We start from the raw sequence: 24,099 nt of genomic DNA on the forward strand, positions 1-24,099 counted from the left end.
GATCAGCAGTTTATTATAGAAGGATAACTCAGGGTCAACCAGATGGAAGAGATGCATAAGGCAAAGTATATGGGAAGAGTCACAGAGCTTCCATGCTGTGTCTGAGTGTGCCACTCTCCCCAAATCTCCATGTGTTCACCAACCCAAAAGCTCCTCAGACACCATCCTTTTGGGTTTTTAATGTGGCTTCATTACATAAGCATGATTGATTAACTCTCTGGCTGTTGGTGATTGAGTCAGCCTCCAGCCCCTCTCATCTCTCCTGAGATAGGGGGATGGGACTGAAATTTCCCACCCTCTAACCTTTGGTGGGCCCCACTTCCCATCCTTAGGTGCTTTCCGAAAGTCACCTCATTAACATAACAAAAGACACCTCTGTGGCTCTGATCGTTTAGGAAATTTCAAGGGTTTTAGGAGCTCTGTGCCAGAAATGGACACAAAGACCAAAATATATAATGGTCTTATTATAAATCACAGTATCACAGTATCCCTCATAAAATTAATAGACAGAAATTTCAATTAAATAGTTTGGGAGTCTAGAAGGGGAAACTCTCATGCCCTGGAACGAAAGCAGAGTCCAACAAGAAGAGGAAAGACTCCTCTTCCTTCCTGGCAAGGACTCAGTCAATGAAAAGCCACGGACTCTGTTTACTGTTGCCCTCCCAACTTCCCTTTCCCCTCTATAAAAGCATGCTCCTTCCTTGTGTGTGGGGACTTGCACTTGGCTCACCATGGTTGCAGACCCTGAATTGCAATTCTCTGGTGATCTTGAATTTTCCTGGAGAGATAACTGGCAGTCTATTTGGTTTTGGTCAATGCTCTCCTATTGTCGAAACGGTTTAAAAATATTAATGATCATATTAATGATCACCCAACTCTGACTAGATCTTGCCTGTGTCCTGAGCTCTCTATTTCTTAATGTTTCCCTGACCTAACCCTGCTACATTGATAAACACATCCTGTTCTCTCTAGAGTTTGTGCTTGTTTGTGTGACTTGAATAACAGTCCTTGAATCTTGCCCCAGAAGATGTAAGCTCTAGTCCTACATCTTCTACTTACCAACGACGAGACTAAGGAAACAATATCTTAAGCCTCAAGCCTTAAGCCTTAAGCCTTAGGCCTTTATTCTGCATCTCTTAACAGTACAGTAATGATAATGTTGCTTTCTTACTCATGAGGTTGTTAGGAAGCTAAAGCTAAATATGTGTGAAAGAAATTGATAAATGGTAAACCACTGTTCAAATACAAGGAGTATTCTGTTGGGCTGGTTCCTAGATGTCCTTAGGTTCCTTCTGCTCAAAGGGGCTGTTCTGCACACAAAGGAAAAACTTAATGTTTATGGATCCATTATTCTATTACTAAGATGTGCAATAAAAACTTAAAGCAAAGACTATCTAAATATGTCTGGTTATTATATTTCAGCAGATTTTAGCTGTTTCCATTCTAGAAAAAAATTCTTTCAAACAAGGAACTATTTTTGTTGGTGAAATCATGAACAATGAGAAAAAGAGTAGAATTTGTGAAAAGGGAAAATCTGAGAATAAATGAGGGTGTGGACATGGTGATGCTATGATTCTGTTGTCCGTTTAACTGAATCATGTCCCTGGAAGATGACAGGCTGCCTGGGGTTCACCTTGATGGGAGTCATTATATCAGGGATCACAGTCTCATGCAAGTGTAATTTTATCCTCTCTTTTCTCTCCCAGGACTAAATATTAAATTATGCTGAAACCATGGTACTTCAGGACTGGCTAAAGCCACTAATTCTTCATTCCAATTCCCTTGGCTGAAAATCTGGGACACAATTCATGCTCCCTGGGCCTTATTTGAAAAATACTGTGGCTAATGTTCTACCACAGATGTTTGCCTTGAGTCAAACATAGTAGAATTACATATGGGCTAGTGGTGAACATTGCTTTGATGAGATAAGGGATCATTTAACATTATTCTCATTTTACTTTAATGTTTGAAGTCATTTTATCCCAGCAATAGCTCTGGATTCTGAAGGAGTAGTAGTAGAAATGCAAATAAATGCCCCCAAAACGTAATGTTTTAACTTCTAGGAAATTCATCGAAAGAGTAGAAAATTATATTCAGAATGAAAGCAACCACATTATCATGTTTCATAGAATTTTCAAACTTTTACTTTATAATGGGCTGTGCAGTAGTAGTCCTTAAATACACATTTAGTGCAGCATATGATTTCAGCATTTTTTTTTTATTTGTAAAAGAGCAAGAATCCATTGAACAAATGGGCAATGGAAATCAATGGTAGGTTTCTTGTCACAGTGACATCAGTTACTTTAATACATTCAGTGGAAAAAAATCAATAAAATACACTGTGATTTTCCTGCATCTATATGTCATTTCTTCTTTTACACAGACCCTTGCATGGCTGCGTACCATTTTTAGAATATTAAGAAAGTTATTCATTTCTCCACATCCTAGTTTCCCTATTTGTTAAATAGGGTGATTTTGAAGATCAAACAATTAAATGCATGTGCATGGCGCATAGCAAGTATTTCATGAGTGTCAGTCATTATGATTACTGAAGACAAGTGACTTTTACATAAATCTCACATCTTGGATTGAATAATTGTGTGTTTTTAAGACAACACAAATGTCAATGCAAAGGATTCTATTTTTATAACCATTATTAGAATGTTTTACTTTTGCCAAATATAATATATTTTTTCAATTTGAAACTTTATTTCCTGTTGCCTTTAATTTTAAATCATCTTGGTATTAAAAGTGTAACTAATCGATGTTTTTTTGAATGCCTGCTAAGTGTCAGGTACTTTCCAAGACTCTTTGGGAGATTTAAACATAAAAAAACACCATCCCTCCACTTAAACTGCTTACAGTTTGTTAGCCGAGACAGGTGTATTAACAGGCAACTTCAGTATAAAGCAGAGTGGGAAAAATGTTTTAATAGAAACATGGATCAAAATGTTCAAGAAGGCAGACAAGATACAGATTATACTGTTAGAACAGGTGAAAACTTCAGATACGAGTAGAATTTTGGTTCGGGAAGAACATTTCGGGCAGAGGAAAAAATGAAAGCAAAGACATTGACTTGTAAATATGCATAGCATGGGCAGGAAATAAACATCACACGTTTGACCCTGAATCATAAAGTAGGAAAGTGATAAACCTCCAAAGGCTGGGGCAGATCCCAAGGCTGTTCATGTCCATATGCGAAAGGATGAGGGCAGGAATAATATGCTGGTGGCAGCAGTGGGACGGAGAAGTGGGGGCAGTTAAGGGAAAGTTTGCAGAGGCAGAAGTAATAGGACTTCATAATTAATTAAATGTGAAGATAGAAGAGAAGGAGATGACCCTGATTCTTAGCCTTATATGCCTGGAATAATGCCAATGCCGTTATTAAGAAAGGGACAATGGAAGTTTGGTGTATATGGTGATAACATACATATCAAAATGTTAAGTTTAACTAATGTTAGTTAAGTAGAGAGTTTCCAGCATGAGCCCCTTTCTTTTCTCCACAGGTAGAAAGGGCATAATGAGTGCAGGTCACAGAGTCAGTCTGTGGCCCTTGAATCAGCTGGGGGTTCCCTGAAATCCCCTGGTGAATCTGGCCCACTGTACCACGCACACGTGCATACACACACACACACACACACTGTGCACCTGCACTGTATCAATTCACATGAAAAACAGGTTTTACTTTGTTCTAAAAGGTCGATATGAAATGTGCAGACCAGAGCTTTTTGTTTTACTTCAGCTCATGGGGGTCCTGGAGGCAACGATGCTGTGGTACTTATTGTGATAGATGGAAAGTGGTGTCTGGGAGCACAGATTTTTCCAGGATGAAGTGCTCAGGCCCTTACACTTGAACATTAGATCTCCCGCATTATTCATTTTGCATATATGAAACATCCAACTCCCGTCTTTTGCATTTGGCTATCCAACTGTCTCAGTATTTTTTCCTGAAGAGATTATTCAGTCCCCATTGAATGATCTTGGCACCCTTCTCAAAAATCAACTGGCCATAGATGTGTGGGTTTATTATGCCAGGAGGCCTGGGCAGACTCCTGTTTCTGGTAGTTGAAGGAAGGCCATAGAGGAAGGGCTTCACAGCTGGCTGGCCCGGGCACTGTGGGATACTTCCCAGCCGAGTGGACGCTAAGCCATAGGCCTCCTCTGCAGAACAGCAGTGTCCCTCCTCAGTCAACTTCCTGAGGCAGGACTGAGACCATGTGCAGGCCCCATTCTGTATACGGACTGGCATTTCCTCAAAGCTATCTCAGAAACAGAGATTGCCACTAATGGTATTCTTCCACACTGTGGGGGCCATCCAAAAAAGAGGAAATGTTGTCAAGTGAAACTGTAGACCTTGTTGGAATTTTTTGATTACTAATTCAATCTCTTTATTATTTGTAGGTCTGTTCAGATTTTCTACTTCTTTTTATGTCAGTTTTGGCAATTTGTGTGTTTCTAGGAATTTTTCCATTTCATCTAGGTTATCTGTTTTTTTTTTTTTCATGAGCAGTCATTCATACTAATCTCTTATAAACTGTTCTGTTTTTGTAGGGCTGTAATAGTGTCTTCACTTTCACCTCTGATTTCAGTTATTTGCAGATTCTCTTTTTTTCTTAGTCTAGCTAAAGATGTGTCAGTTTTGTGGATCTTTTCAAAGAACCAACTTTTGGTTTTGTCAATTCTATCTATTGCTTTTCTATTTGCTATTTCATTCATCTCCATTCTAATCTTTATTATTTTCTTCTTCTGCTAGTTTTGGGTTTAGTTAACTCTTCTTTTTCTAGTTCCCTACAGTGTAGAGTTAGGTTGTTGACTTGAGGTCATCCTTCTTTTTTAATTTGAAGCTGTAACTTTCTCTTTGAGCACTGCTTTTACTGAATCTATAAGTTGCTATATGTTGCATTTTCATTTTTGTTTCTGGAGGAAGGCAGAAAGAAAGTATGAATTTATTTTTCAGTGTGTTGGTATGAAGTACCTGTGAGATAGGATCTGATTAGGGAAATGTATTTGTACCTGGAAGTCAGAAAAAAGGTACTGACTCCAAATACAGATTTGACAATAATTCTCAATAGTTAGAAGTCATATAGATGAAGGATAATTAAACCAATGTTCATGGCTGAGAGGTGGAAAGTATACACAAAATGGGAAAAATCTCTCAGGAATGTCAGTATTTGAATTGATTATGGAAGAAGCCAGCAAAGGAGGCTGAGAAGGAGATGTTAAAAAACTGGGAGTGGGGATGGGGACAAAAAAATAGCATTTCAAAAAAGAAGCAGAATATTGTAACAAAAGATGCAAAGATACTGAGATGTTGAGAGATATTAGGAGTGAAAAGTGCCCTCCAGATCTGGTGACCTAGGGTAAATGGCAATCTTAGGGCTGTAATGGAGGAATATGACCAGATTAGATGGTTGGAGAGACTGAGGTAGACCTGGTTTAAGAGCTTTAACTGCAAAGGACAGAAGAGGCATAAGGTGCAGCTGAATAGAAACATAAGGTTGAAAGTTGATTCTCAAGTTTTATGTATTTTAATGAAAGTTACAGACGATTATGGTTTCTCTTAATTTTTCATTCTGCTCATTTTCTCTGTGGCTATCCTCAAGTCCAAAGGATTTAAGAGGGAAATAAGAGAAAACAATCAAACTAAGATTTTAAATATGAGTTATAAATTCAATGCAATATTCTAAATCCTTACACTTTTTAAAATCAGATGAGGAGGTGATGCCTGACTCAACATTCCCTACAACCAGGAGCTGTGGGAGAGAGACTTCTAGCCAGAAAAGAATCTTAGGGTGCATTATGACCAAGTTCAAATGTAAAAAAATTTTTTTTTCATGAAGTGACTTCAAAAAATGTTAATGTTGATAGGAAGAAGCAATATAAAGGGAGAGGAAGAGCTTCAAGGGGACAAAGGATACTCACTATCCTGTCATTCCTAAAAAAACACATTAATTCCTTTTGCCTTGAAGGGTTGTTTGTTTTTTTAAAGCATATGTGTCATTTCTTCAGCTAAATATTAGTTCTTTGGTGACAGGTCATTCTCTTGTTTGGATTTCCATCCCTGAATTCACCCCCTGCCACACATACACACACACATGCACACTGCAAGCACACAACACACATTCCCTATTGATGAGGGTACATAATTAATACTTCATAAATATTTGCTTCTCACTTGATAGTTCAAAATATTTAATGGTTAGTGACCTAGAAAAGGCATTTCCCAGCGACTCTGCCAATAGCTTTCTTCTCTATCGTAATAGAAAATGATAAACCATGTTCTCATTCTCTCATTAGTATTCAGCAGCAATAGATGAATACTAAATCCTCACTGAATAATTTAGCTTGAAATGTTTGCCCTTTGATGTACAAGTACAACATAAATAGAAAACACCATGGACTGAATCTAATCTCAGAAGGTTTTGTTTTAGTATGTTTAACACTTAATATGCCAGATGAAACCCTGAGAAACCGAGCACCAAATGCTTCGAAAAAAGTTTCTAATTCCTGTGATGCATTTGCTCTATCCTCTGTGGTCCACCCCTCCCCTCGCACCATCTCCATTTCACACTTGCAATTGAAAACCTGAGGATTCCTGCTCCACTGTCTTTGTTGTTTATCCTGGTCTCAGATATTAATGGTCAAGAGGTCTGTAGTATGTGTTCCTTTAACTCCAACTATAAGTTTAAGTTCCTACAATTTCCTGAGCACTACGGTTCACCAATGAGGTACTAGTAGAGGCATTGCAATTAGTAGGAAGAACACTGAACCAAAACCGATCGGGGTTCAAATCCTGCCTCTGCCACTTAAAAACTCCCGCTTGGACAAGACTCTTAACTGAGCCACAGTGCCCTTGTTTTGAAAGTGGGACTGAGTTTGCTTCCCTAGTTCCTGAAGCATTGTCAGGATTAAAGATAGATGGCCCGGTGTGCTATGAGCCCTCAATGAATGGCTGCACTTGACTGGAATAATGAGCACAATTTCTTTCTTCTTGTTCCCACGTTCACCTTCATCAGGAAAATTATGTGATTTCAGCTCCTTCTCTCTCCTGGATTTCTCGTCTGGGCCAATTTATGCTCAAGCCTGTGATGTGCTGGGTGGGGGTGTGGGTATCCTGGACTGTTTTTCTTGTTCCTACATCTGGTGACAAATGGAACACATGATTGAGATTCACTGGCTTTAATTATGTCAGCTTTACTCGGCAGCTGATCTTCTTCTGCTCTTTCATGTCTTAGAAAGTGACGTTTATTAACATTTAACTTTTATTTATGTGCCTACCTAGTGATGTGTGCGATACAGATAATGCAAACATGCCCACGCTCTGGGTTCAGGAGCTTGTGCTCTAAGATGATGGACAGCTCTATGCACACCCTTGAGGAGTAGGAAGTAGAGAGCAGTTGTGTGCAGGCAGAGGGTGCCACGCGCTGACCCAGTGTGCTGTCTGTCCCTGTCCTGTACATACTCTCAGTCTGTTTCACGTGCACAGCCCAGCTTCCAAGAGCTCTGGAGGAAAGCATTTGGTCAGCCCACAGTGCAGCGTGATGGCCTGCAGGGTTTCTTCCCAGCTGCAGACACGGGGGCAGATGCCAGGTTAAGTTTTCTCCCACATGGGACTCCTAAGGGACATAGCTTTATTGGGCTGAAGGTGCGGGATCCTGCCAGAATCCCAGAATCAGGCAGTGTCCACAGAGCAACTGAACAGAAGGTGGAGAAGACAGGAGTCAAGAGTTGAGGACTCTTGGGGACTGAAGAGACAAGCCTGACTCCTAAAAGCCTGGCTGTGGAAACGGGCCAAGAGCTATTGAGAACTCGTCGCCTAGCAACATGACATCCGCTGATGAAGGGGAGTTGGAGGCTCTTTAGTTTCCCAGACTGCAGGTAATTTTTCTAGGGGAAGTCTGTAAAGTGTGTTCTTGTATCTTTTCTTTTCTGGAGTCTAGTATTTGCTCTGCATGTCAGTTAGGCAACAGAATGTAGTGAGCTCTCCCTGTATGCAGAGTGAGATCTTCCAGGGGGTCCTGTCACTTCAGCAGTGTGAGCACAGATACTATGTTTAAAATTGAAAGCTCAGGGGTAAGTGGGTGAACATCACTTAATGAAAAGTAGCAGCAGCGACAGGCATACATTTCTGAAATAAGATGGCAGATGGAAACCAGCAGCTGTGATGAGAGCGGTAAATAAAACATCAGCTGAAGTTCTTAAAGGAAATATCAAAGAGTGATGGCATCCTACTTAGGAAAACATTTATAATTCCTAGGTTTCCTTGTCCTGTGACTATACAAGCTGTCAAAAACCAGGTTAGGAGAACTGCTGTGAAAAATACAAGGAATCAGCCATGCTCCCCTAACCTAAGAGCTACTCAGAAGGCTGTCCACAGGCTGGTACTGATCAGCGAATAGGTGCCCGTCTGTGATCGGTACAGAAACTGAGAGCAAGCACTTAACAAACATTTTTAGCAATTTGACAGAGTAATTTTATGTCTGTTGAATCTAATACTTAAATTCTATTTTTGTCTTTTTGTTTTATTTTATAGTAATTTATGTTTATTGTATTAAAATTTAAAAATGAGTCCACTATGGATTAAAAATTAAAAACAAACAAACAGAAGAAATCTGGCCCTTTGACATAGATAGTTTGAGAAGCAGTAGTCTAGGCCAGGGGTCAACATGCTTTTTCTTTTTTTATAAAGATCCAGATACTAAATATTTTAGGATTTGTGGCTTGTACGGTTTCTGTTGCAACTGGTAAATCAGCCGTAAAAGGGCAAAATCAGCAAATAGACAATGCGTGAATGAATGCATGTAGCCATGTGCCCGTAACACTTTATAAAAAGAAAGAGTTAAGTTTTGTAAACTTTATTTACAAAAGCAATACTCCTGCTCTAGACTCGTGTTCCTCAGACTTTGTGCCATCGACTCTTGAAGATTCTGATTCAGTGTTTGTTGGGGGAGCCCTGAGACCCTGTTTCTGACAATCTCCCAGCTGATGCCTTGCTTCTGGTTCACGGTCCCCCACCAAGCGGCAAGCCTCCAGAAAAGGATTCGGGAGGTCAAAGTCAGAAGACAACATAGAGTAACTGTGGGGAAAGTTATTCATCTTCCAAACCGTAGTTTTCTCCTCCGGAAAAGGGAGGTGATAATTTCTATCTTACTTAATTTCCATGAAGTTTAAATTAAATTCAGTATGTTAAAAGCGTTTACAAAAATGTAAAAAAAAAAAAAATCCTGAAAGGTGTATTGTAGATAAAAAGTGCTTTAAACTGCTTTAGTTCAAGCCATCTGAGGATATGTAGGCAAGCGGATTTTTAGCCACGTACTAGGGAAGTTTGTTTTTATTTGAAGTCCCGCAGTCACAAACGCACGCCCTGCCTGTGGCTAGTCCATCCACAGGGCCGTGATTATGAGTCCACATCACAGAGGTGGCTGTGAGGGAGGAACTCAGAGAGTGCTGCATAAGCTTGCTTTTAGAGACTTTGTTAATACTGGTGTTAAAAACCCAGTATTTATTGTGAAAATGAGTGCAGTTCAATAAATGGCTAAAAACTGCAGGTGTGAACAAAGTACATATAAGTCAGCCAGTCCAGCGATCCAGCACCTCGGAGTTGAGCTGTAAGCGTGGGTCATCTTCCAGTCTTGTCCTTTAGCTAACGCAACTCGGCTCGGCCCTACAAGAAGTTTCAGCAAGAATGCAGTCAGAACAGTGTTGCATTTTCACACTGAAGGGATTTTTTTTTTTTTTTTTTTGGCAGGATTTGTCAGAGTCCCTGAAAGGGCAAGAACTGGGACTTCACCACGCTTACAGAACAGGCTGAATGACGATTTTTTATGTCCACTGGCTAAGAAATATTTGCGTAGGGGCAAAATGCAGGATGAGACTTTCCCTTGCCTAGTAGTGAGGCTGTGAGGGGGCAGACACAGAGCTCCATCTATTTCTTTTTGTGTGTGTGTGTATGTATATTTTTTATTTATAGTCAGTTTATAATGTTGTGTCAATCTCTGTTGTACAGCACAATGCTTCAGTCATACATGAGCGTACATATATTTTTTTCACATTATTTTTCACCCAAAGGTACTACAGCGTATTGAATATAGTTCCCTGTGCTATACAGTAAGAACTTGTTGTTCATCTATTTTATATATATTAGTATCTGCAAATCTTGAGCTTCCAACTTATCCCTTCCCACCCTCTTCCCCCCCCCCGTAACCGTAAGTTCTTTTCTATGTCTCTGAGTCTGTTCTGTGTTATAAATAAGTTCACTTGTCTTTTTTTTAGATTCCACATATAGGTGATATCATACGGTATTTCTCTCTCTCTTTCTGGCTTACTTCACTTAGAATGACAATCTCTAGGCCTATTCATGTTGCTGCAAATGGCATTATTTTATTATTTTTTGTGGCTGAGTAGTATTCCATTATATAAATATACCACAACTTCTTTATCTAGTCATCTGTCCATGGACATTTAGGTTGTTTCCATGTTTTTCCATGTTTCTGTGTCTCAAACCTAACAGTGTGAATGGTCACATTGGCTTCAGACAGTTTGCCACAGAAGATACCATTATTGCCTCTACTGCACATGACCCTGCTGAAGATGATTAGTTTTCTTTTTCCTCACCTTCTAAAGGAAGGTGCAAGGAAGACATCTTGGATTTACTGAGAGAAGCTGCCCCCACATGGAGGACAAGAGCATCTTGAGTCATGAAGACAGCTGTGTTCTGAACAGCAGGGATGGGGCAACTAGCTCTTTTGTCTACAGCACTGAGATCCTTTGTGTGCAGCAATTACAGAAAACAACTTTATCTAGAATGGAGAGGGGTGTGGTTTTCCAGCTTATAAACTGGAAAAACTGGCAGATCTGAGAAGGAGAGATGCCCAGGGGAAATAGAAATGAGATTCAGGGTCCTAAAGTGGAGAGCTGTGACGATTCTGATCTAGTGTTCTCAGGGCCAGGGGTCACCTCTGGACGTGGCTGTGAGAGCAAACAAAAAGCAAGGAGGCACCACTGTCCTGTGAACATCAGCCCCCCAGGAGGCCTGCACTTGAGGACAAACCAGGCCTCGATCTTTGCAATCCAAGCCTGGATTTCTAGGCCCTCTTCTGACATAACCTCCAAACCCTTCCTTGTGTTTCTGTAGTAGGAGGCAAGTCCAGGCAACCGTAATCTTGGAGACAAGGTGACCTATAGAGACTCAACATGGCATATGATGTGTTTTAAAACTTCTGGGCACTTGAAAGCCCTCAGTAGGAATCTCTATCAAGGGAAGGGGAGGTAGGGCTTCTGGGCAGATGCATTCATTTGTTGACTGAAATAAAATACACAACCTATGAGTTGAGAGTTACAGTTTATTTGGTGGACTTCCTGAGGACTCGAGCCTGGGAGGCAGCCTCTCAGATCGCTTTCAGATCGCTCAAAGTGGCAAGGTAGAAGCCAGGATATATAGGAGTCTTTGCAACAAAGACCAAGTAGTCGGAACATCAAAAGGTTACTGTTAATTAAAGGAAACTAGATATCTCAAGTTAAGGAATTTAGCACGTTTCTGTGTATGGGAAGGTGCAAAGGCCTGGGCTCATTGAAATCGTTCCTTTGATAAGCACCTAGCTCTCTAGGGCCAGTGTCCTGTTCTTCCACATCCTGAGTCCCCTCAGGTGCACCACTGGTGGTGGCAGCAGAGGCCAGCTGCCTGCTTTTCTGCATCCTGAGTCCCCCCACTCACTGTTGGGGGTGGCGGTAGCTGCTGATGGCATAGCTGCTGACGGCAACAGCATCCTTTGTTTACTGGTAAGTCTGGCAATATATTTTGTTCACACATTGTTGGGATCAACAATCTTCATGGGTTGGATGGTAACCTGAGACTATGTACAGTCTGAAAATGAGGGCTAAGTTCTGCAATCCTGGGAGCTGAACTGGGCTGTTCTCTAAGCTAACTTGTTCCAAGAGGAAGAGATCATCCGTGGAAAAGATTCGCCCTGTCCGCAGGGATCAGCACCACCAGAGCAGCACCAGTTCTCAAGACTGACACCATGTGGCTGTGAGGAGAAAAGCAGCCTTCACTGATGTCTCCAGTATTCTCCCCACTTTGATATTAATTTAAAGCCGGATTGAGCTCTTCCATTCAACTACATCAACTGCATAACGTTTGATAATTCCTGGGGAAGGCATAGACATGAAAAGGGAGATGCCTGACAATAAAGTGAATGGGAGCTCATGTCATTAACTAGAAAATAAGAGATGTGATCCTATAGGCCTCCCTCATTTGTGGAAGAGTTCATGGCTTTCTTGTAGGACTGAAATGAAGTAACAGATGTAGAGATTTCTTGGAAAGAACAAAATAAAATAGTAGTAATAATAATAAAGGTATCGTAGGTCATACATATTACAATGACTACCATAAGCTGACAGTTTGATGTTAGATAAATTGTGTCCTAGGCAACTATTGTCCTTCTTGCTTCACTTTGTGCTTTTTAAAGTTTCACATCTGGAGGACCATCATTGAGTGAGTTGTGTCCCCCAAAGGATATGTGCATATCCTGACCCCCAATACCTGTGAATGTGGCTTTATCTGGAAAAGGGATCCTGGCAGATATAGTTGAGTTAAGAGTGGGTCCTAATCCAATAGGACCACTGTCCTCATGAGAAGAGGAGAGACAGAGAAGCACACCCATGGGAGTGCTGTGTGATGCCGGAAGCCACAAGTCAAGAAAGCTGGGAGCTACCGTTAAGGAGATAGAAGAGGCAAAAAGGGATTCTCCCATAGAGGGGTTGGAGGAAGGATTTCAGACTTCTAGCCTTCAGAACTCGGGGACAATGCATTTCTGTTACTTTAAACCACCAAGTTTGTGGTGCTTGGTTACAGCAGCTCGGAAAATTATACAGAGACTAATACATTGAAAAATGGAGAATTTTCTTATCACTCAGATAGAATGGTGTCCAGAAAACACAGGCAAGGTGCTGATAAGTATAAAAACATAGACTTTCACCTGTAGCTTGAGGTTGACAAATGAGCTTAATCAAGGCTGGAATCTCTTTGTAGAAGGTGCATGTGGTAGCTTCCAGGAGAGTTGAAGGAGCCCAACAGATGAGACTCTTTCCAGGTCTTTGAGGGGAATGGAAATGGGACGGTGTTCAATTTCTGCCTTCCTCAGGACTTCCTACTCATCTTCCTATCTCTTGCCTTTTCCCCTTCTTTCCTCTTCTCTTTCTCTTTCCCCTTGACCCAGTCACCTCTGAAAAGGCTCTTCCTGCTTTGCAATCTCTTTAATAGAGTAGTGAAATAAGAAAGCTAGTTTGAAAACCTTGCTAGCTAAAAGAAGACCAACAATTTCCTAGAAAGCTATCCTGGAACCCTTCTCACCTTGGGAAATGACGTATAAACAAAGAAAGTCCCCAAGATCCAAGTGATACCCTGGGACTTCAGCCAGTAAGCTGAATCCCATTCTTTCTCAATGTTAGTTGGTGAGTTTACTAGACAGTTGACTTCTTTTCCCGAGGCAGCACCTGGGTCTGAGCCTGGGTGAATTTAAAAGAAAGGGAGTTGAGGAACAGGTGTATCAGTGCGCAAATTGTTCTTCCCAAGAAGGAGATTTGGGACATGTCAGTTAAGGGGACGTGGAGCCTTCTCTTCTGGAAAGAAACATAAACATCCCACCCCACCTTTGCCCCCATAATGCACCCATCACAAAGCTGCTATTCAGGAGTGAGAGGGGAATCTCCCAGGGAGAGGAAAACTGAGACACGTGAGTTCTGAGGCCTGAGATGGAAACACCAGCAAGGGAACCCTTGAGTTAATTTCCTAGCAGTAAAAAGCCAGTGCAGTTTTGGCATTTTGTTTTCATACCTTGAAAATGGTGACTTCTGAAAAGTCTGAGCAATGAAAAATCAGAGAAGGAAGAGCTTACTGTGGCTAACATTTATTCGACCCCTGTATCTTAACAAGAAAATAAAATTAGTCTAGTGCCTGAAAGCTCACTAGTCCATGCCTTTTCAGTGATTCTGGCTCTGCAATTAAAACTGTAAAATGGGCATATTCTTATTTGGGGCCCTGCTGTTATAAACTGGCCTAAGCCAATGTGGCCATGCACAACTGTGAGATGGCAGAAAAACCTAAACTTAGAGGGAGAGAAGTCTGTCGATGTCCTCTCCCACACCTTCACAAGGTCAGATCAAAACAAGTGTCAGAACACATCTATCTGCCACAGAGCAAACGTTGATGAGCAAGCCAATCCCCAAACATGAGCTCTGCCACTCTTTCCACTCCAGGATGTCCCAGTTCTCTGTCCTTTGACGCATACTCAAGTATTTTGCATGACACATTCATTCCAGACAGGATGTGATACTATTCTAGAAGCAGGATTCAGTTAGACTTTCAACCAAAATTCAAGTCCTGGATCCTTGAGTGAAATCTGCAGTCTCTTTAAGTGATGAGATGGAGCACTTAATTGAAGTCCTTTATCCCAGGGATTTCTATCATCTACACCAGGGAGGTTCTTGTATAATATTTCTAGACAGTTCTCAGATCTGAGGCATCATTCATTTCACCAATTTAAACTCCTTCCTGATATTCTTTATGCAATTAAGAAGCCCTCTGCTGAAGACTTGGATATGGAGTATTAAAACTTTTAGAAGCTGCCTCTGGAATTAGAGCAGAGCTTTTCAGATACTAACAAACCGTCCTTGAAGTATGTATATCTGATTAGAATACTAAAAATATTTGCTGACTCATACCCCCTCCCACCCTCAGGGTATATACACAAAGGTAACTTCTATACATCACATTGTTTAAAATATTTTAAATGCAGAGAATTAACATCTAGCCCTCTTGTTCCATTAAGATGGACATTTTTCTTTGAGATATTAAAAACTGCTCCCAAATTTTTATTCACACAAAGGAATAAATAGTAATAGTTTTGAATATGCATATGGGGGAGGAGATAGAAATGGAAACCTTTGATTATTTTGAAATGTTTTTTAAAAATAGAACTGATCCTACTAAATCAGCTCCTTTATGTCACTGAGCACCCTCCCCTGCCACCCTCAGTCAATTAAACAGCTGTTTGAACCAGTATCCTGCTAGCCAAAGAGGGGAGAGAAACAGGTGTCACCTTAGACACCTCTCTTTAAGTTTTATGTTGATGTTTAAAAGCATTAAGTGGTGAAACTGAGACATCGCAAGCAGTGGCCACTGCTGTATCTCACCAGGTAATGCTTACCTTGTTGAACTTACTGAAGACCAGAGACTAATTCTTAGCCTACCAGACTCAGAATTTGAAGTTGTCAGTGTTTTAGAACTGGCTGGATTTGGGGACACCAACTCATGCTAATTAAGCAACCAAGTGACTAATATATAGACTGGAAATGTTTAATTCACAATGAAAACCACAACTGCCAAAGTAGACTTAATACTAACATTAATTTGACTAATATATTCTCTCCCTGTGGGCAAGCTACTGGGGAAATCAAATGATCAAGGTTGCAGTTGAACAAGGAATCAACACAGAGGGGTCGGGTTATGTGATAGAAATATTTGATCCCGTTGGGCTCTGCCAGGCTGATGAATTTCCGTTATAGGTACATACCTGCCAAGGGGACTATTTCCTTATGTTAATTCAACAGATAGCCTTATGCCTCATCCCCATGGAGCTTGGATGGGAACTGAATTTTGTCTCTGGAAATCTCCTTTTTAAAAAATTCTTTCACAGCTAGAAACCTTCCTTTTACCAAACACATCCCCTCTGTAAAGATGAGGGCCTCTTCAGTCTGGTTAAAATAAAGTCTGGTGGTTCTTGGAGCCCAGGGGACTTTGCATACCTGTTTTGAGCTCTTTGTCAATTTTACGGTTCAGCTCACGTGGCAGCTTGATTTCTAACTGAATGAATTATTGTAGGCACCTCTTGTTCCTCCGTGTACCACTTACAGCTAGTGACTTGTTCTAATCAACACAAAAAGAAAAGCACAGAACTCTTGTGTCGTTAGAAATGAAATTTCAGGAGAATAGCATTTAGAATAGTGATTTATAGAGGCATCGGTAAGTATCTGTTGAGTTAATAAGTTAGTGAATGCCACTCATACTCGTTCTGGAAAGAACTTTAAGTGGTGAAATGAAGGCAGGGGTGTCTTCTGATAACCAAGGTAACTTGGCACCACCATCAAAAGCTTGGAGCCCACGCGCTTTGTCCACACTTGCTGTTCTGAGTGAGTTTCCTTGCTGTCAGAGAGGAGGAATCACATCCAACAACTGGATATGAATCAGCCAGTAAGTCATGGGGAACCTAAAACCACATGGAATATTTCCAACATCCTCAGCCCTGTTCTGCAGGAAGAAATGCTTCGCCTCGCCCCTCTTCCCCTGTACCCCAGCACTAAGCTCCCCACTTTTGTTCTCTCTCAACAGGAGTAAATAAAACAGCAATCCAGTGTTAATGAAGGGAAGGCATCATGACAAGAGATAAAAGGGGGAGAAAATGTACTGGAAAGAGCTTTGAAAATTAATTAGGAAAAAGGGTAAATAGTTTTGTTAAATCCCAGAGCTGTAAGTAACCTACTTTTGAAGCTCAAGTGTGAATTTAAAAAACTTCTGTTAAATCAGTTTTATTCGACTGTGCTCTGATTATCTGCTTTTCCTTTGAAATATGATCTCCTTTTTAGAGGTTTTGTCCTACTTGAAAACTTTCCTCTATTTTCAAGATGCATTATGATACCACATTCTGTTTTGTTTTACTTTGTTTCAAGAAAGAACCATAGTGAAAAAGGAACAAATCATTTTTTATCGTCTTGTTTTTGTACGCTGTTTTGTTTGATTTAAAATGCTCTTTCTTCTTTATCAAGATCATACTTGCCCAAGATAAAAGTATTTTTTTCGTAAGAAAGAGTCAGTTATTTTGAGGCTAGCTGGGGTTACCTGGAGTTAAACATTAATAACAATATTTAAAATATAAAAATTAACTCTCCTGCTTTAAATGCTTGGGTGGATACCCAGGTGGTCCTGAATCAAAATCACTTCCCTGTTTGCCTTTCCAGCCTCACCTTTCAGCACTCCTCACTCCTGCTCCCTTGCTGTGCTTAAGCCATACTGAAAACTTGCACCTTCAGGAATGTGCCACTCTTTCTTTCCTCTTCAAGTCCATGTTCCTGTTGTTCCTGTCACTTCTGATGCTGATTCCTCATAGCTCTACCTCCCCATCACCTGGTTGAAACTTCCCTTTCCTTCAACCCTCACAGGACTTTACCAACTGGGGCCCCATCACTGATCACTTAGGACCGAAGTGGCCTGTGGACTATCCTCCCGGAATGTTTGTTGAATGAAGTAATAAAATGAATGAATAAATGAGTACTTCATTAATCCTATTTTTTGATGGAGAGAACTAGAAGTTTCTTCTCACCCCTTCTACTTCACAAAGTTGACTCTTGCTGTCCATGTGTTTGGCACCAGTAATTCCCTTATAAATTTTAAAATGTTGCTACTCTGTAAACATTATTTATATATAATTACAGTCTTAAATTCAAGGGGTCTTAAATTACTTCTTTATAAACAATAACTTTTAAGCATTCATTCAGTTGCTCCTTTGTCAGCTGTTTAATAAAGCTCTCACACAGCCCAATGATTCAGCGGTGGTTTTTTGGAACACTGTTTAGAGAATGTCTTGTCCCCATAGCCCCTGTCTTTTCTTTCCTGTTATTTTTAAATTTTAAGTTGCCCCATAGTGACACTCATCCAATATATTAAAAATATCAGAAAGAGAAAAAAAGTATCTATCAATTTCATTACTTATCTTCTCTGACAAAACATTCTCAGGAGAATCCACTATATCATTCTTGGGAGAGGTCTGGGGGTTGGAGAAAGCATAGGAGAAAGAGAGTCTTTATAGTTCGCATATGTCCACCAGCAGAAAATTGAAATCACGTTGAATGAACTCATTTTTTGACTAGTTACCCTATGTTTTGAAATTCGAATCTTGATCTACATGTTAAAGATATTGTCGAGTTTGTTTGGCTTTTAAAACAAAAATAATAGTGGGCAGCAATTTTCTTTTGATTTTAATTTAAAATAATGCTTTAGGTATATATATATATATATATGTTCATAATACTTTCATTACATAAAGCATACGTGTGTATATATATGTATGTAGTAATCTGTGCCATCTAAAAACTGATTCAAAAGTAAGTCACTGTATTTCTTCAATTCTAAGATCTCATTTTGAATAGAGAGGGAAAAATACTACTTTGTTTAATAAATACGTTGGTCATAAGACATACTGTGAAAGGAAAATCAAAATGGAGTTGGTGTTGCTAAGAGAGTTCTCTGAAATGGAGCTGGGAGGCCGCTAAGGAAGTATGACTTATGCACGTCTCAGCCCAGATGGAAGACACAATGTTCCAGAAACAGCCCATCTATTTATCGGATGCTTTCCTTAAAATAACTTGTGACAGCCTATCCCTTAAGGACAAGTATTTCCTTTCTTGCATCAGGGTCAGTCATAATTCTTGCCAGACAACTTTAACAACCTTGCAGCTTTTGCCTTTATAAGCCCCAGACTCATTCTCTTCCCCGGAACACTCTTCCAGTTTTGCCCAAGTCTGTGTCTCCCAAATTGCAATTCCTAAGACCCCAAATAAACTCTTCTCTTATTTGCAGCCTTCTGCATTTTCCTGGCTGACGATATCCCAGTTTTAGAACATTAAAAGCATAAAAATAAGCGTTTTGAAATCAAAGATCTATTATTTATTTTTTATTCTGCCAGAAATCAAGCTTGATTATGTGATCCTTACTGTATAAGTATATTCTACATTCTTCCATTTAAATGTGTAGCATGGACACCGAATTTCAGCTGGTTTCTAAATATGACTAAATGAAAGGCTTGATTTCCCTACAATGAAGAGCAGCGGCAGCACGTCAGATGCCTCTTGTCGGAGCTGTAGTGGTTTTCTGTCTGCACACGGACAGGTTGCTCTGCCTCTTGGCTGAGTGTTCAGTATCGGCATTTTGCTGCTGCTCCATCATTTGACTGTGTGATAGTTTCTTTTAACTTTCATTTCATCCAGAGGTGTGTCAAAGCCCAAGCATGATTCCAGAACAGGACAAAGGCATTACTTGGGGCTGAGTATTATTATCTAAGCATCATGCTGATCTAAAGCTTGGCTTATTCTCATTTCTGCCATTCACTTTATGTAATCATCAGTTAATCAAATTACGGTTTTGTCATCACCTTAGTCCAGTGGTTTCTCAAAGCGTGGGTTACAGACCAGCACTGAGCCTCCCGGGTGCTGGAAGAAATGGTAATTCCTGGATCCCACCTTTGACCTCCTGTGCTTGCATGTCAGAGGCTGGGCTCTGGAATTTGTACTTCTCACAAGTTCTCCAGGAGACTTTAAATGCACAATGAATTGTGAGATGTTCTGCCTAGTGCAGCATGCACACAGGAGCTAGACTCTCTGGGTTCAGTCCCTGCTAAAAACAGAGTGACCTCAGATAAATGATCTGCACTGTGCCTCAGTTTACTCCTCTGAAAAATAGGATTATCTTAATACCTTCCTCATAGGTATCTTTTGAGGATTAAATGAGTGAATATTTGTACAGCACCTAGAACAGTGTTTAGCATGTAATAAACACCATATAATTGTCAGTCTAAATCTATAGAGACCATGGAAAAATAGTAGATGTTTATTTAATAAATATTTAGCAAACACCCGCTATGGGCACTGGTCCCAGTCTGCAAACTGCTTGCATTCTACTGGAGGGATTTCATGCAAATATTTATGCACTTGGCATGTGTTACATGCTAAGACCTTGAACATCGATCACCTGATTAATCCTTGCAGTCCTAAGAGATAGATAACGTTATTCTCTTCCTTTTGCAAATGGGTAAACTGAGTCACAAAGAAGTTATGTAATCTGGCCAAGTTTGGACGTCTACTAAGTGATGGCATTGGTAGTGAACATGGGCAGCTGGACTCCAGTACATGCTCATTTAACTTTGTTATACTGACAACGGTATGCACACCCTTAAGAGGAATGCTCTGCTGACCAAGCCTGAGTTGACTCTTGGTTGAATGAGAACATTTCTGGAGGTCAGAAAAGAACTGGAATACAGAGGACTCGCTTCCCACAGGTATGGGTGGTACCCCTTCCTTGGGGGTTTGACTCAGCTGCTATTATATTCACAGTAAATAAAGAGTCTCAAAAATTATGTTTTAAATAGACACCAGTTTAATACCAAGTTAAATCTTGTTTAAACTCGACTCACTGAACAATCAAGCCTCCTAATTATTCCAAATAGCTATGTTAACCTTCTTAAGCCTATTATTGGTGTCATCTGGTGGTCAGGTTGATCAGCGGGCTTTTTGGGGTAGGGCTATATTTCATTTTCTTTCCTGTTGAAAGGAGAAAATTATTTAAGGTGTGGTATCCATGAATAGTACCTTATATTTACATGAAATCTCTCTCCAGGTGTTTAAAGGCTTTCATGCCTACTCCCTTTCAGTTCTTGGATGTGTGGTTAGAGGTCATGATTAAGGATCAAGACTAGGAATTATGTACTGGTTAATTATTCAAGTTCTAGGGTGCCATTTGTTTACATGGAGCATGAGTTTCACAATTACAGACAAAAAGAGATTAGGTGAGGTAATTCACCCCTTTGCTTCCAAAGAGAACTCCTTTGCTTCGTAACTACATTTGAAATGGTTTGGTAAGAAGGGAGGAGTGTGTCTTTAGTAAAATTTTTGGTGTATTGTAATTGGAAAGGAAGGTGCTTGAAAACCAAACTGGACAAGGAGACAAGAAGACTAGAATTTCTATTTGCTGATTGATATAGGGGTTAAAGTATATAGTAAGTAATTTTCAAATTTCTTTAAGTATGCATTATACTAAGTTTAAGAACCCGTAAAGTAGACAGTAGTCGTTTGGCCCTACTGCCCACAATCTTTACTGCTCCACTTTATTGCTTCCCCAAGGGTGTTGCTGTGTGGACATACAGACAGAGCAGCAAAGCGTCACCAAATTTCCAAATTTTTAAAGAGATTTCAGAAATCTGGATTTTTATGTGAAATCCTCTGAATTTTAAATTTGCTCTATTTTATTTCAAACATTGGTCGGCAAAAGAAAAGACATATATATGCTGGATGCGGCCCCCCTGATCAACAGTGGTTTCGTCTTCCTATAATTTATTCAAGATGAACACTGTTTGAAAAGCAAATAGTATCTTTACTGCTAAACATGTTCTCCCTTTATAGTCTCTATTTTATTTTTCAAATAAATGAAAATACAGTTAACTCCTCAGTGGCTCCTCAATGCCCACAATCAAATCAAAATGCCTTTAATGAAATTCAAGATCTATTTCCTGCTCCATGTTCCACCACTACCTCTGTATGTGTGACAGTCGTTTCACCAAGTTCCTCTTTCCCTCCCTGTCTCGCTGGTGAACTCCTACTGTTTATCAACACGGGCCGGAATGTCGCCTGCTGGGCAGAACCTTCTAAGTGAATAATATGGTGGTCCTACAATCCACCAGAAGGATGTGCAGGAGGAAGAACCTGAATATAAAACTATTTTTATAATTGATACCTACTGAGCTGGTTTGACTCACTTTCAATACTTTAAAAATCAGTTAGATAAATATGTATTGAGTCCCTCCTATATGCCAGTCACTCTGCAAGGCACTGGCATTATGAGGATGGAAAGAATGGTCCATCCCTGTCTTCAGGTTGCTCACAGCCTAGAAGTGACATGCCAGCAAACAACTGGAATGCAGCATTAAAAATGATTTGCTGGAGTTGGTTAGAAGATGCCAAAGGAGGACAGAAAAAGAAAGGGCCCGGGGAGCCCTCTCCAGAGAAGATAGGTGAGGTGAAGTGGAAGGATGAGAAGAAGCTTTACCTGGGGCAGGAGGGGAGAAGCCATTTCAGGGAGAAGGAAGAAGAATTTCAATCAGAGGGATTAGTATGTTTATATAAGAAAGCCTGGCAAATTCAGAGAATGGCACTGTTTCCTAGAATATGAATTCATAACTATGTTTAGGTGACTACTGGCATTGGGTTATCACTGCTATGCATGGTATAGCTTATATGGAACTTGGCTATGAAATAATTTCCCCAAAACTTCCTGGGATGAGTTATGAGCCTCTTAGTGGAAGCCCTTGATGACTCAATAGATAAATAATACTTCTCAAGTCCCTGGACTGCAACCAAATTAAGGAAGCATCTCCACATACCCAAAGTCTTGTGTTAGAACAAGAATGTATTTTCGTTTATAAATTCTCTTTTGACCAATTCCTTGGCTCAAACTATGGAAATTTCCACACCACCCTCACTGTATTCTACTGGATCAAACCTCAATACCACCTACAGAAATTTTAAATGAACTCACTGGAATTTCATTACAGATAATTTGAGGAATTGGGATCTGTGTTTGACAGTTTGTTTCTTTCACAATATTTCAACTTAAAAATCATTAAATTATTAATGAACCCTGGTCATTTCATCTCTAAGAACCTCACTGTTGTATTATATGGTTTGTGATTAGGCACGTGAAATAGCCTGGGAATCAATAACAGCTCCTATGAACGCGTTTTGTCATCCTTCCTCCTGTTCTCCTTACATAGTAGAATGTCTGAGAATATTGCTGTAAAGTACAAAACTTTTGAATTATAAGATTGTGGGGTTGTGTTGAATTTGAAAAGCAAAAACTGGGACTGGCTTTTAGTAACCAAGATTACAAGCAGCAAAAGCCTTGAATTTGCTTAGTCCTCAAAAGATGTAGTTTTGCCAACAAAGCAAATCACCTTGGGGCACATTGAGTCAGCTCATGAGAAGGCCGTGAGCCATGCTGTTGCCATTCATAGTTTTGTCCCCATTAAATTCCCTTTCAGAGTTAGGTCAAGCATGAGCATAGGCAGAGTGGGTAACAAAATGTCCTAGAAAGACTCTTGGGGTAATAGTTACTGACATGCTCCATGTCTACCTTTGCTTCTCTTCACTTTCTTCCTTTTCAGATAATTTTTTTTTCCTCCACTGAGATACCTTAGGAATGCCAGTAGAACCAGAGGCATTAATTCATTCTGATGGTCAACTTGAATTAACTCTCCCCTGCAGCATAGTATTACAAACCACTGAAGTCAGGGACCACGTTACGGTGCCTGCCTATCTATGTTATCTCTAGTATCTATCAGAGGGGGCCTGTTACACTTAATAACTCAACAAATATATGTTAAATGTGAATGAAATGGAAGGTGGGGGAAATGGGTGAAAGTAGTCAAAAGGTACAAACTTCCAGTTACAACGTAAATGAGTTCTGGGAATGTAACGTACAACATGGTGAATGTGGTTAACCATACAGGATTGTATATTTGAAAGTTACTTAGAGTAGATCTTAAAAGTTCTCACCACAAGAAAAAGAATTGTACCTCTGTGAAGTGATGGGTATTAACTAAACTTATTATGGCAATCATTTCATAATATATACATATTTTAAATCATTAGGTTGTATATCTTTTACTTATACAGTCTTATATGTCAGTTATATCTCAATACAGCTGGAAAAATGTGAATAAAACATGCCTTTGTTATACATTTAACAAATATTTGAGATACTGAAATTGGCTCTGGATGGGCTGTGCTTGTGCTTTTTTTTTTTAAGTAATTATAGTTGGCAATTTATGCATTTGACTCAGTACCAAAATGTGTTTATATCTTAAAATGTTCCATAACTAATTTCAACTCTAATCGGCCTCAATCTGTAGTAAGGGTGGGGTAGGGTAATAGAGACAACTTACTAAATAAAAGAAATTCAGTATTTTCCAGTATGTCACTACTCCTGTTTGTGGAAGGTTTAAATACTCTGTATTTCATAGTTTCTTCCATCTCTTCCTTTTCAAGATGGCCTCCAGATAAAGAAGGGAGTTAAGTGCCTTCTTGCGGTAGAGATGGGACTTCACCTTGGTGAGCAGGCACTTATGCTGGGCTCTCAGGTATTACAGGCTCTGGTGTCCAAGTCCACATTGGCAACACTCCCAGGATGCTTGGCCATCTCCTCTGCGGCCTCTGCCCAACTGTGGCTTTCACCATACCGTGGCTCTCTCTATGGCTTGGGTGAAGTTCTCATTCAGTGCA

The sequence above is a fragment of the Camelus ferus genome, chromosome 7 (genome assembly GCF_009834535.1).
Source record: "Camelus ferus isolate YT-003-E chromosome 7, BCGSAC_Cfer_1.0, whole genome shotgun sequence".
Taxonomy (NCBI): Eukaryota; Metazoa; Chordata; class Mammalia; order Artiodactyla; family Camelidae; genus Camelus; species Camelus ferus.